Source organism: Miniopterus natalensis, chromosome 15 (genome assembly GCF_054644295.1).
Source record: "Miniopterus natalensis isolate mMinNat1 chromosome 15, mMinNat1.hap1, whole genome shotgun sequence".
NCBI classification, from domain to species: Eukaryota; Metazoa; Chordata; class Mammalia; order Chiroptera; family Miniopteridae; genus Miniopterus; species Miniopterus natalensis.
In genome coordinates, this window is record NC_142095.1 from 40948766 (window position 1) to 40963683 (window position 14918).

Consider the following 14918-nt stretch of genomic DNA (forward strand, 5'->3'; position numbering starts at 1 on the left):
TTTCGGTTATCTGTGGTCAAGCGCGGTCCAAAATTATTAAATGGAAAATTGCAGAAATAAACAATTCATAAATTTTAAATTGTGCAGCATTTTGAGTGCTGTAATGAAATCCCTCGAGTTCAGCTCCATCCTACCCAAGACATGAATCATCCCTTGTATATGTCACCATCCGTTAGTCACTTAGTATCATCTCAGTTTCGCGGTATCACAGAGCTTGTGTTCAAGTCACCCTTATTTTACTTAATAATGTCCCCAAGTGCAAGAGTAGTGACAATGGCAGTTCAGACATGCAAAGGAAGCACTTTATGTGAAAAGGTGAGTGCAGTAAGATGTTTTGAGAGATCACATCCATGTAACTTTTATTACAGTATATTGTTATAATTGTTCTATTTTATTAGTTATTGCTGTTAATCTCTTACTGTGCCTAATTATAAATTATACTTAATCACAGATATGCACAGGAAAAAACAGTGTGTAGAGAGTTCAGCTCTATTGCAGTTTTAGGCATCCACGGGGGTCACGGAACAGATCCGCTGTGGATGAGGGGGAACTGCAGCACGTCCGGCCTGGCTGCTCTGAGCCGCGGTGGTGCTGAGAACCTGTGTGCAGGAGGAACTGCCCAGGGCTGAGTGCCAGCCAGGGCTGCTTGGTGGAGGAAAGCAACTCCTCTTAAGTACTCAGTGCCCCTCCACCCTGCGCTCCTCCCTGTGCGCACTGGGCTGTGTCTTCGGCCTTGCCTAGGTGTCTTATGCAGGAATGGCTCAGGAAATGGTAGTTCGGTATGTTCGCCAAGATTTGGACAGGATCTGACCACAAAGCTCATTCTGCCCACTGAAGCTTGTGTTACAAGTTTTGCCTGGAGAGATCCTCACGAAAAGTCAATGAAGTTTGCACATGAAGAAAATGAATCTTCGAGAGATCGTGTGTGGCCTCTAGCTGCACAGCTGGAGGTGGCCAGGAGTTGGATGGGATCTGGTCACAAAGCACATGATGTCCACGCTATAGCCCTGCCGTGGGGGCTTCCTGGGGGAACCTGTGTCCCAGTCACCTGGTCCCCTCAGTCTGGGGCTTGTCTGCCCATTTCTGTGAGCCTGGAGGGGTACTGTGGCGCTCAGAGGAGGAAGCTGGCTCTGTGCCTGTGAAGTGTTCTCCCTGGATCTCCTGTGTGTCCCTCATATTCAAGGTGGGTCCTGCATCTTTCACAGCAGACCCTCGGCCTCCCCACAGCAAGGCAACCACTGGGTACAGTCGGTTCTACTGCTCAAGTCTCTCAGATCCATCTGCTCCTTCCATCCCGTGGCTGCCACCCAGGCTGCCATCATCTCTCACCTGGCCTCAGTGTCCCTTGTCTGTCCTCCCAGCTGCTGGATGGACTCATGAACTGCATGTTGTTTTCCTCCCCTGCGTGGAATTTGCCCCTTGACCCTCTGTTTGTGGAATGGAGCCCACACTCTCCCTTTCCTTCTGCATTTTGCCTCTGCTCTGTCTCCTGATGTTCCTACTCAGCCCCAGCCTCCAGGGACCCCTCCTCGAAGAAGCCTTCCTGGCAGCACCCCATGGGAGAACCCAGCACCCCTTCAGGGCCCTTATTTACTCCATCATCCCTCTCCCAAGGCCGTGAGTGCCTGGGGATTGGCTCTGCTTCTTCTTGGGTCCCAAGAGCCTTGCTCACAGGAGGCAGGCGGTAAACCTTCCCCGCAGGTGCCACCACTTTGATTCCCTTTATTTTTTGCCACAACCCTGCAGATCACTACTGGTACTGTTACTGGTTTATAGAGAGGACAGGAGCTTCAGGAAAGGAGGAGACATTGTAAGCTTTTATAGCCACATGGGGCAAATGGGATTCATATGCATGCTTCCAAACCAATACCTCTAAGTGGTGGCTGGGCCGTGGAGGCCTGACAAGGGGCCTGGCATGGTCATGGGGCCCCCTGGATCCCTGCAAAGCCACCTAGCCTCTGTTCTGTCCCACCTCCTCTCCGCCTCTTGTTCCATCTACTCCAACTCCTGCTGCCTCCTCCCCTCGCCCCCAGCCTCTGCCAGGGCTGTGTTCTCTCCCTGGACACGCTTTCCCAGAAGTCCTCAGCTCCGTAATTACCTCTTTTAAGTCTCTGATCAGTTGCCTTCTCAGTAAGGCCCCCTTGACCACCCTGTTTAAAATCCCAAGACCCCTCCCCCTGCATCCCAACCCCCCTCACTCGGCTCTGCGTTTTCTTTTCCGGCTTGTCCTACCACACAAGATAATTTACCCACTTATTCTGTTTCTGTTTATTGCTGTCTCCCCCTACTAAAAGGTAAACTCCAAGAGAGCAAGGATCTTTGTCACCTTCATGCTGTTGCTCTAACCCTTGACACAGGGCCCGGCCTGAAGGTAGAGTCTAGTAGATAAGTGTCGAGTGAAAGCAAGTGCTCAGAGTCACTGGGAGCCGCGGAGAAGGTCATTACTTAGGTGGTCCAGTCGCCAGGGGCCTCCCAGTCCCCGCGTCCCTCAGCCCGGACCCCCTGACTCACCTCTGTGCTGTGTCTGCACCGCAGGCCTGGCCGGGCCTCTCCAGCCGGACGCCTAGGCTTCCAGGGAGCAGCCCAGCCCCTTTCCCCTCCCTTGGAGGGGAGGTACTACCCTGGAGGCCTCCTCCCTCGGCCGCCGGCTGAGCTCACTCCTGCCCTCCGTCTCCCTCTTACGGGGGTGTGACAGCACTGTGCCCAGCGCCAGCTGCCCTGGGAGGATTGCTGTGACCGTGATGAAGCAGGACGGACAGCTTAGCCTGAAGCTGGCCGGGCAGCTCAGCGAGGGCCAGCTGCGAGCTGCTGTCTTCCTCTTCCTCTTCCTCTTCCTGCCTGCCTGGCCTGCTCCTGGGAGAATGCACACACTGCACTCTGCATAAAGAAACCCCTCAGCTCCCCCCCCCCCCCCCCCCCAGCCCAGAGACCTGGGTTCAAATTCCGAGGTGTGACAGTTACTTCACCTTTTCTCCAAGCGTCCCTTCCCTTGTCTGTGACTTACAGGGTGTAAAGGAAAGCTCTTGGTAAGCTGTAAAGTCCCGGGCGTTTATAATTTGAGATTATTATAGCTTTCTTGGTTCCCCATAAGAGAATTTCTTAATTCCCAAGATTGATGTTTGATGGTGGAATTTCTGATTCGGGGAAGCCTGCTGGTGAGATGTTTATGGACAGGGTGTGAGTCCCTAGGTTATACAGGATACATCGATTTGTTTACTGACCAGTACATATTTTTGAGTGTTCACAATGATCTAAGCAAAACGAAACTAAACTGAACTGGACTAGTGCCCTGCCTTTGGGAAGCTTCCAGACTGGGATTTGGGGCTGCTGGGAGACAGATAATCACAGCAGGAATGAGCAGAAAAACCCAGACAGGATACTCACAACCACTTCTAATGAATTTATAACTTTTTTGAACTGAAAACCTTCTTGCCCTCTCTTACTGCTCCTGCTGTTCCCCGGCCCCTCCTGCTTATCTGTCCAGCTCCTCTTTATCTTTTCATCTCACCACAAATGATCCCTCTCTCGGGAAGTTATTCTAGTCTGAATTAGAAGCTCATGACCTGCTTTCTTGCCCCTTGTGGTATAATAAAATATATACATAAAATATATACAGTGTGACCCAAAGAAATGTAACTGATAGCTGTTAAATGAAAATGAAATGTATTTTAATAGACACTGCCTTTATAATTATTCAAAGTGTGTACACATATTTTTGAGACACCCTATACATCTGGTCTTAATACTAGTTCCTGGCACAAAGCTCCTAAGTGATAAGATTGCCTTTTGTATTTATGGCTGGGGACCCCTTCAGGAAGGGGGCAGGGTGCCAGAAAAACCAAGCCTGAAGTAGAGGGTCAGAAGTATGGGTGACTGCAGGATTTGCAATTGGTGTCTGAAGCGGGAGCAGTCTTGTGGGAGTGAGCCCTAAACCTGTAGGGTCTGCATTAGTCCCGAGCTAGTGTCAGAATTGAATCAAGTTGAATTGAATTGTTTGACACCCATTTGGTGTCTGAGAATTGGAGAATTGGTTGTTGGTATGGAAAACCACGTATTTGGTGTCACAAGTGGTGTTAGAAAGACACGCCACCACCTTGGTACACCCAGCACAGTGGTAGCTATTTTTTTAACTATTGTTTCTTGTCTAAAGCACAAATGAAAGCAAGGACTGCATTGCTGTTGGTCACCAATGCAGACCCAACCCTTGTCCAGGGCTTGGCCCAAGGAAGGTACTCAACAAATATTTGGGGGATGAATGAATGAACAATGGGCAGGAGCCATCAGGATTCTCAACCTCAAGGGCAACTCTGGAGCTTTGGCAATTAAAAAAATATATATATATCTTTATTGATTTCAGAGAGAGGAAGGGAAAGGGAGAGAGAGATAGAAACATCAGTGATGAGAGAGTCATTGATCAGCTGACTCCTGCACGCCCCTGACTGGGAGTGGAGCCCGCAACCTGGGCCTGCGCCCTGACTGGGAATTGAACTGCCATCTCCTGGATCCTAGGTCGATGCCCAACCTCTGAGCCATGCCCGGCCGGGCGGCAATTTTTTTTAAAAGGTAGGGGTTGGAGTGTGTGTGTGTGTGTGTGTGTGCCCTTTTTGCCCACCCTAGCACACCCCAACATGAGACACAGCCCTTTAGTCTCAAAGCTGGGATTCCTTTGGGACTGCTTGTACCAAAAAGGTGTGTCCCCAACAGTGTTTCAAAAGTGATCCTGGTCTTTCTGCTGCCTCTCCTGATCTTCCCTGATGGCTCTTGCCATCCTGTGCCCTTCAGGAATTCAAGCTACTACCCCAGGAGTTTAAAAGGCTCCTTTTAGGTGGTTCTTCTGTGAAAGGGCTGCTCTGTAAGATGAATGAGTTTCCTCTCTCCCTGTGTTTCTGCTCTAAAAGTTGGCTTGTCTTGTGCTTAGCATTAGTATTCATACAGCCGTACCCACCAGTCCCTGGACAATACTTTGGGAGCGCCTGCAGTGCATTGAGCACTGCTTGGGGTGGGACCCAGAGGGGGACCAGATTTCGGGGTGGGGTGGGATGTTTATAGGTTCCTCACCTCCACTGCATAACAACCCTGGAAAGAAGGGTGTATCTCCCTGTTCTGCATGGGAGGAAGCAAGCTCGGAGAGGTGTGCTACTTGCCCAGGTTTGTACAATAGGGAAATTACAGAGCTGCAATTTGAGCCAGGCCTTCTGATGACAAAGATTGACTTTTAATTCATTTGTGCAAGGTTGAGAAAGAAGTCAGGGGACCTGTGGCTGTTGTCTTGGCAGGACATCTGAGATGTATTGACTCTGGGCAGGTGCCCTCCCCTCCTGGGTCTCAGCCTCTCCATCTGTGATTTGAGGTGTTTGCTCACTAAGGGGCCTGACAGCTCCCCACCATGTCCCCGAGGTAGTGTCCAGCTTGTGTTTTGAGGAAGAAGCAGGACACTTGCTTTGAGACATCATTTGGCAGGTCCTGTGGGCCACTGGATCCCCTGTTGCTGTTGGCAGTGGCTGTACACGGGGTGGTGAACGGCATCCAGGAAGGTGGCCTTGACCCTACCGTTCAGAGAGGAAAGTTCTGGCTTTCAACCTGGCCCCTGCCAAGGACTTGAGCTATCACTGCCCATGGGTATTACTGAATTTCTTTCTGCCATAGTTTCCACATCTTGCGTGTCTTGAGATTAAGGTCTTCATGGCCTTTTACCAACACCAAAACATAATTAAAATGGCAAAGGGTAAAGACAAAGAGAGAATCTTAAAAACAATAGGAGAAAAGCAGTTAGTTACCTATAAGGGAGCTCTCATAAGACTGATTTCTTAACAGAAGCTTTGCAGGCTGGAGGGATTGGCATGCAACATTCAAATTGATGAAAGGCAAGGACCTACAACCAAGATTACTCTACCCAGCAAAGCTATCATTTAGAACCAAAGAACAAATAAAGAGCTTCCCACATAAGAAAAGGCTAAAGGAGTTCATCACCACCAAACCAGTATTACATGAAATGTTAAAGAGTCTTCTTTAAGTAGGAGAAAAAAAGATAAAATTATGAATAATAAAATGGCAATAAATATGTATCTATCAACAATTATTTTATTTTTACTTTTTAAATTTTATCTTTATTGTTGAAAGTATTACAGATGTCTCCCTTTTCTCCCCATTGATCCCCTCCCCCCTGAGCCCCTCCCCCCCAGGTCTTCACCACACTATTGTCTGTGTGCATGGGTTATGCATATAGGTTCTTATGTTAATCTCCCCACCCACCCATCCACCCACCCCTGCCTTCCCTCTGAGATCCCTCAGTCTGTTCCATGCTTTTATGTCTCTGGATCTATTTTGTTCATCAGTTTATTTTGTTCATTAGATTCCACATATGAGTGAGATCATGTGACACTTGTCTTTCCCTGACTGGCTTATTTCGCTCAGCATAATACTCTCCAGGTCCCATCGTGCTCTCTCAGAGGGTAAGGGATCCTTTGTTTTTACAGCTGCATAGTTTTCCATGGTGTAAATGTCTGAGAAGATGCTTGATATGATTTCAATCTTCTTGAACTTGTAGAGACTTTTGTGTCCTAACGTGTGGCCTACCTTTATCAACAATTACTTTAAATACAAATGGTTAAATGCTCCAATCAAAAGACATAGGATGGCTGAATGAATAAGAAAATAAGACCCTCAACATATGCTGTGTATAAGAGACTACTTCAGATCGAAAGACACACAGACTGAAAGTAAAGGGTTGGGAAAAGATATTTCATGAAAATGGAAACAAAACAAAAACAAAAAAGCTGGGGTAGTAATACTTATACCAGACAAATAGACTTTGAAACAAAGGATATAACAAGAGACAAAGAAGGACCCAGCAATTCTACTTCTGGGTATTTATCTGAAGAAACCCAAAACTCTAAATTGAAAAGACATATGTATCCCTATGTTCATTGCACCATTATTTACAATAGCCAAGATATGTAAGCAACCTAAGTGTCCATCAACAGATGAATGGATAAAGAAGTGGTACATATATACAATGGAATATGACTCAGCCATAAAAAAGAATGTAATCTTGCCTTTTGCAACAACATGGATAGACCTAGAAGGTCTTGTGCTGAGTGAAATAAGTCAGACAGAGAAAGACAAATGCTGTAGGAGTTTACTTTTATGTGGACTCTAAAAAACAAAATAAATGAATAAGAAGAATAGAAACAGACTCAGAGATACTGAGAACATTTTGACAGTTGCCAGATGGGAGTGGTTTGGGGGTTGAATGTGTTGGAGAGTTCCCAGGATCAGTCTCAGCTCAATGATTTGCTAAAGGGACTTATAGAACTCAGAAAAGTTACTCTCATGGATATGTTTTTTTTGCTGTGAAAGGATACAGATTAAAATCAGCAAAGGAAAGTGTAGGGTGGTATCCTGGAGAGACCAGGCATGAGCTTCCAGTTGTCCTCTCGCAGTGGAGTTGTGCAAACAGCATTTAATTCTCCGAATGACCAAGCACACAAAGTGCTAGTAACCAGAGAAGCTCTCCCCAGCCTTGTTGTCCAGAGGTGTTGGGCATCAGTCTCAGAGGCCTGGCTTGCTGATGTGGCTGACCTTAGTTACTGTCTCCAACCCCTGTAGAGGTCAAACTGATACCTCGTGGACCATGGCCCCACATGAATCACGCTGTTAGTGGAAACTGTCTGGCATGGCCCCAGGCCCCAGGCAGACAGAGACACTCTTTTCAGACTCAATATACCACGTGCTTAGAGCTTATCTCCCAGGAGCTGTCAAGGGCCAGCCTTTTCTCTAGAAAGTGTGGGGTTTGAAACCCTGCTGAGTTAGCCACGTGCTGCACATTGAGTTTTGTCTGGTTTCCCAGTAATGTCTTTTTTCTGGGTCAGCATCCAGTCCAGGATCCCATATTGCATGTAACTGTCCTGTCTCTAACTAGTCCAGTTCCTCAGTCCTGGTCTTTTGTAATCCTGATACTTTGAAGAGCACTGGTCAGGTGTTTTTTTTAGAATGGCTTCTATTTGAATTTGTTCGGAGGTCAGGCTCTTGATGATCTTTTATTTACTTTTTCATACCTCGTGTACATAACATTTTTATTTTTGTTTATTCAGATGGTCCCTGTTTTGCCAACAGAAGTTTGACTCCTCACATGTAGGGCTAACATGCTGTTTTGTGTTTTTATTTTTACAGTTTAAAAATATTTAACTTTCATTTGCAATATGTTCTGTGTATGGTGTACAGTATGGGTCTAAATTCTTTCTTTTACACCATTTTCTTACAGAGGCGTTTGTTATTTTTTGTAGAACAGATTTATTTGCTGAATGAATAAATAAATATTGAGGAGTATTGTGTTACTCTTAGCACCTCATATATTAACTTCTTATATTTGCTTGATTCTGTTTTGGAAATATTAGTTCTGTATGAGTGGTTCATTATTTCTGCCTTAATTTGATATCATATGGTGTTATAATTACCCTTTTGTTATGTTTTGAAATTTTAAAATTTGGTAGAGTTGAGCCCATCATTTATATGCATATATATTTGTGTGTATGTGTGTGTGTGTGCGTGTGTGTGTGTGTGTGTGTGACTTCTTCAGTTTCCCCCCTGTGGCATTCCTATTTGTTTATTCTTTGAGATGAATTTCTGTAGTAAACATCTATTGTTTTTGCCTGCTCAGCAACCCTTCCCCTTATTTTGGTAAGAAAATTCTTCTTTCCTGTGAAGAACCCATATGCTTTGGGTGGAGTTGCTTCTGCCTCCCTGGGCACAGAGGGATGGGAATAAGGCCCAGTCACCATCACAGTATCTTATCTCCCTGGTCAAAAGTGATTGGTTTGGAAATGAATACATAATCCAGGTTGGGCCAGTCAGAAACCCTCCTCTCTGACCACCCACTCCCCTAAATGATTCCTAGTTGGGACACTTTGCTCTGTGCTTGCTTAGTTGGAGGAGGGGCTACCAAAAATCAGTCATCTCACCCCCCACATGGAGAGAGCTCGTCAGAGAGAGAGGGAAAGAGAGAGGGGGTGGGGAGAGAGAAAGAGGGAGAGAAAGTAAGAGCTGATGCCTTGAGTCCCTGGATCCAACTATACCCGAGGCTTGACTTTACACTTTTAAAATATAAATTTCCTTTTCTTCTTAAATTCAGTTTGAGTTGGATTTCTTTCATTTGCCACACTCTTGATTAGTACAGCTTCACTATTTGTCAAAGTCTCAGGTATCTCCTGGGGGCTTAAAATCTAGTAAAGATGACAACCTCCCTAGATTAAGATACAGACTTTACAATATCAACCCATCTTCCCAACTCAGGACCACATTTATCTCCATTTTCCCCCTGTAGTGTCTTTTATTCCCATTAGTGTTTTGCTAATTTTATTGGCATAAGTTACGTTTTGAGTTAAATTAGCATCCACGTCACTGACTTGTTTAAAACATTATTTTGAACACTGCCCTTTTCTCCAGCCCCGCGCTCCGAGACGCGCATGCCGCAGACCTCTGCGGTTTGGCTCTGGCTCTGGCCACGTGTTAGGCCGCGCGGGCTCGCCTGTGCTGCGGCCTTGAACCGCCCCAGATCCGAAAGGCTGAACACAAGTTTGCCTCTTTCTCACGCCTGGTCTGCTGCCAACAGTCCAGCGCAGCTGTCCTCTACGTGGGGCCCGAGCGAGCCAGGCTGCTCGGGTTTTGTGGCTCCTCCACCTTAACAGTAAGCGTCTGCACTTGCTGCTGGGGGAAGAGAGAGACTGAGGGTCCCCCTGGGGCTTCTCATTGCCTCAGTCCAGCAGTGACCCTCATTGCTCTTCTGCTCTCATTTCATTGACCAGAACTAGTCGCAGCACCCTGCCGAAGGGTGAGGGGTTGGGAAGCAGAGTCTTCCAACTGCCCAGGGAGCAGAGGAGGGTCGGGTTGCAGGGAGCCATCGGGTTGCCTGCCATGCACATGCTCTTGGCTTCCTTGGGTTGGAGAGGTCCGTAGTGGATTAAAGCAGAAGAGAAATTCTCAGGAGTTATTTTAAAATGGCAGTAGCCCGGCCTGGTGTGGCTCAGCGGTTGAGATCCAGGCGATCGGGGTTTGATTCCCGGTCAGGGCACATGCCCGGGTTGCGGGCTCGATCCCCAGCAGGGGGCGTGCAGGAGGCAGCCGATCAATGACTCTCTCATCATGGATGATTCTATCTCTCTCTTGCCCTCTCCTTTCCTCTCTCTGAAATCAATAAAGATACATTTTTAAAAAATGGCAGTAAAAGGAGTAGATAGTATGAGGATGGAGAAAGTATGGGGTGACACCTCCCCAAAAATGAGACTGAGAGAAGGGCAGAGGGTCTTGGGTGACCAGCCACGAGAAAGGGATGGATGTCAGGACGAGCTTAGGGACTAAGAGAAATAACCAAGTGGAAATAGGACTTGGAGGGTCAGGCCAGTGACAGATATGACAGTGAAACTACTAAGGAAAGGGAAGGTGATAATGAACTCTTATTGAGTGCTGGCCCTGCTCCTGGTTCTTGCCAAACATTCTGGTTGTTAACTCCCAACAACCAAGAAACTGGATGCTGTTCTGATGCTGGAACTTTCGGAGCTCTCATGTAACAAACAAGAAATTCTAGCCCAGCCGGCGTGGCTCAGGGGTTAAGCATTGACCTAGGATGCAGGAGATCATGGTTCGATTCCCGGTCAGGGTACATGCCCAGGTTGTCGGGGGCATGCAGGAGGCAGCCGATCAATGACTCATCATTGATGTTTCTTTCTCTCTCTCTCTCTCCCTCTCCCTTCCTCTCTGTGAAATCAATAAAGATATATTTTTAAAAAAAAGAAAGAAAAGAAATTCTATGTTAAGTAACTTGTGCAAGGTTACCCATCTGGCCAGTGGCAGAGCTGGACCCTCTACCCCACCCCCAGATCTGACGTCCTGTGCCACCTGTCAAGATGTCCTTAAAGGGGAGACAAAGCGGGAGAAGGAACTTCCATCCCTTGGAATGTGCCGGGCCCTGGGCTAGGTACTCTCCTCTCTCACATTTCAGGACCTGCCAGACATATAGAAGGGGCTCGATGCATATTTCTCTCCTTTCTGCTCCTTCCTGAACTTCTTGGGCAAAGGGCAGGCATGTGGATCCCTGTGTCCCATTTGGCCACTGTCTTTTCTCAAAACTGTGAGTGGGATGGAGCTAGGGGTCTTGTCCCTGAGGCCCCCTCCGCTGGACTGGTGTGGGCCCGGCCGCCTGCTGCCTGGGAAGGAGGGAGGAGGAAGGCCGTTGGGCTGAGCATGCCTGCAGAATGTTTCTGGAGACAGATGGGAAAGCTTAAGCGTGGGTGCTTTGCAAAACATCTTCCTGCAGCTCCCACCAGCAAATGCTGCCAGGATAAATCCGCGGGCGATCAGGGAGACATGGGCTCCCTTCTCGCTCCCGCCATCTGCTGACTGCTCGCCTTTGGGTCTCTAAACTTTGGATTCTTCACCTGTAAAGTGGAGGTAATGACAGTCTCGAGGGAGTAAATGAATTAATGTTTAGCCCAGTCCCTGGCAAAACACTAAATGTTCAATAAATACAGATATCATTACCTGTGCCATAGATCTGGAAAATGTGGTCCAGCAAGTTGTCCAGGCTTGTGACAAATACTGATCCGCTGAGCTGAGGTTTGGCCCCAGGGGTTGGCGCAGAATTAGGCCTCTTACAAGGCAAGCCTGGCACTGGCCTTGAAGGGAGAATGAGCTTTTTTTTAAAAAAAATATATCTTTATTGATTTCAGAGAGAGGAAAAGAGAGGGAGAGAGACAGAAACATCAATGATGAGAGAGTCATTGATCGAGCCCACAACCCGGGCATGTGCCCTGACCGGGAATCGAACCCCGATCGCCTGGATCCTAGGTCGATGCTCAACCGCTGAGTCACGCCCGGCTGGGTGAGAATAAGCATTTTAGTTCAGGAATCCAAAAGGGTGAGTTTAGGTGCTCTGGTCCCATGGGAAGCCTTTCCTTGGAGGGGGAGCCCTGGCTGGCTTAGCAGATTGGCACACTTAGTGAGAGGGCCAGTTTCAGAAAACAAGCCTAGCCCTGTGTCCTCTCTGGGTGAGAGCCAGCGATCCTCAACTCAAATCATTGCCACAGGCTGAGGGCAGTTAACTGCTGCGAGGGTGAGGCTCTGTTCTTTGAAGCCCGGGATAAGCAGGCACCTTCAGGCCAGGCCCTGGTGGGAGCAGGGTGGTGCGGAGTTGGTGGGTCTTTGGAGGCACTGAAACATCAAATCATTTAGACCGCCTCTCGGCCATAGGTCCAGTCCTGCAGGGGCAGGAATGCCACCGCGATGGTGGAGTCTAACCTGCTGGCTGGACCCAGAGACTGGTGGCTTTAGGGGTGGGGATGTGACATCAGAGGTGGGGCCATGGCAGTGTGCAGAGGTCCTAACCCCAGGATTCATGTCGGTCTATGTTGGCCTGAGTCTCTTTTTATAGGTGGAGGTCAAATCCCTTAAGTTCAGATGGACAAATCACAAGTGGAAGGTGAAATAGGTTCCCAATCTCAGGGCAAAAGGTCAGGAGGGCACAGGAGCCTCCTGTGAGCTTCTAAGAGCAAGGCCCAGCTATCACAGAAAAAAGGCAGACTTTGCGGACAGACAGCTGTGTGAATGTCATCTCTCCCCAGGCATGGCTTGGTGACTTATGTCATGCCCCTTAATTTAAATTTACCTGAGCCTTGGTTTCTTCATCTGCAAAGTGGGGATGATGATACTGACTTATCATAGGTGGTGACATGGCTGGCCTTCCATAAATGCAGTGATCTTTACTGACACCCATTCGCAACCTTTCTGAACACCTACTATGTGCAGAGCCCTGGGTTGGGACTGGTAAATGTGAGCAGAATCAGACAGGGACCCTGCCCTCATGGCCCAGGAATTAGTATAGTATCAAGTGTGGCGAGGCTGCAAGAGCCCCTGGGATGTGAGGGCTCCCCAGGAGCACGCACTGCAGAACAGGGAGGGAGTCCCATTGCCTCCTAGGATTTCCCTCTCTCTGGGACATTGCAGTTAGTGCTGGTGTGCCACTGAAGAGGGTGCTCTCCAACCCAAACCAGGGCTTGTGGTCTGGTGGGCGGGAGAGAATGTGGCCTCCTTGAGAACAGGGCTTGCTGCTCTTGACCTCCATTTGGGCAGGTCTCACATCAGAGCTCCTGCAGCAGCTCCTCCCTTCTCCAAGGTCTCCAGGACTGGGTGAGAGCCACGCAGCTCCAGTGTGGGCCTTGTAGGCACAAATGCCAGTGGGCCAAGTGGCCAAAGGAAAGCCTCTGGACCAAACTGACATCTCTGGGCCAGGGTCAAAATTGTGGAGGAAGGAGACAGGTGGGTGATGGGGATGGGAGGGGCTGGATCTGGGAAGAGGCCGGAGATGGGGAAGAGAGGGTCTCTCATTCATCCAACAAACATTTATCGAGCACCGGCTATGTGCCCTATGCTCTATTTGGCCATTGCTTTTTCTCAAAGCTGGGAGTGGGATGATCTGTGCTTCTGGTCCCTGGGGCCCACTTTGCCAGATTTATGTGGGCTGAGCCCTCTGCTGGCTGGGAAGGAGGAGGGAGGAAGGCCATTTAGGAATCAGCAGGGAACAAGACAGACAAAAATCTCTGCCCTCATGCTGCTGACATTATCGTTAGGAGAGACATGTGGTCAGTAAGTAAAATATACAATATGTTAGATGGTGATAAATGGTAAGGAGGAAAAATAAGGCAGGGAAGGAGGGGATAGGAATGTGTAGATGTTGAGATTTTAGATGGGGTGACCAAGGGGGACCTCATTTAGCAAGAGCATGAAAAGGACCTGGAGAAAGTGAGGGAGCAGGCTGTGTGGCTCCTTGCGGAAGAACATTCTTGGCTGCGCAATAGCAGGTGAAAATGCACTGAGGTCAGGTGTGTTTGGTGGGTGTGAGGAGCCCAGGCTGGACAGCTGCATAAACAAGGTGGGAGGGCAGTGGGCAGGAGGTAAGAGGTGAAGAGGGAGCTGGACATAAAGGACCTTCTAGGTCACAGGAAGGACTCTGCTGGGAACCAGTGGAGGGCCCTGCAGAGGAATGGCAAGATCTGCCTTAGATTTTAACAAGATTACTTGGCCACCCTGTTGAGAACAGGCTGTATGGGGCCCGGGCAGAAGCAAGGAGACCAGCTGGGAGGTGGCCCCTCAAGTATTCCAGATGTTTCATTTCCCACTGTGCCCCCAAAACATGACATGCTTCCTGGCACAGAGCAGGCACTCAACAAATATTTATTGAATTAGTGATCTCCAAATGCTGGTTTCAGACTGATGCCACGTAGGCTATATGGAGAAGTTGCAGAAAAGCAGACCCCAGGTACTGCTGCTGGGGAATCTTGATCCAGTAGGTTTCTTATGGGAAAGAGGAGTCTGCAGGTAATTATGGGCAGCAGGGTTGGCTTTGTGTGTCAGGAATATTTTTGTCTGCAAATAATAGAGACTGACCAACAATGGCTTAAACAAAGAGGGCTTTATTTTTATTTACAAGAATTCTGGAGGAGGATGGCTGCTGGCATTGGCTTGGTTAAATAATGATAGGGTCAGTGTCTTGGCCTTTTTCTCATTGTAGCAAGAGGGCTGCTGTGGCTCCAGGCATCACATCCTCAATCAGGGCAGGAAGAAGGGAGGGACAGGGAGGTGTTCCCCATGTCTGTCTCTTTTATCAGAAGAGCACAAGCTTTCCCAGAAGTCCCACAGACCTCCTCTTAAATTTTACTGCCCATACCTGGTCACATGCTCTCCCCAAGCTGCAAAGGAGGCTGGAATAGTGAATATCTGGATTTACCACCTCAACAGTAGGAGGTGGCTAGAAAGGACTTGGGATTTACCACTGGGGAGTGAACAGGGGCATCTGCCGTGGCTCCACTGGATGAGTGGTACTTGAGGTCCCTTCTACATCTGGGCTCTGTCTCTGTGACTTGCTGCTT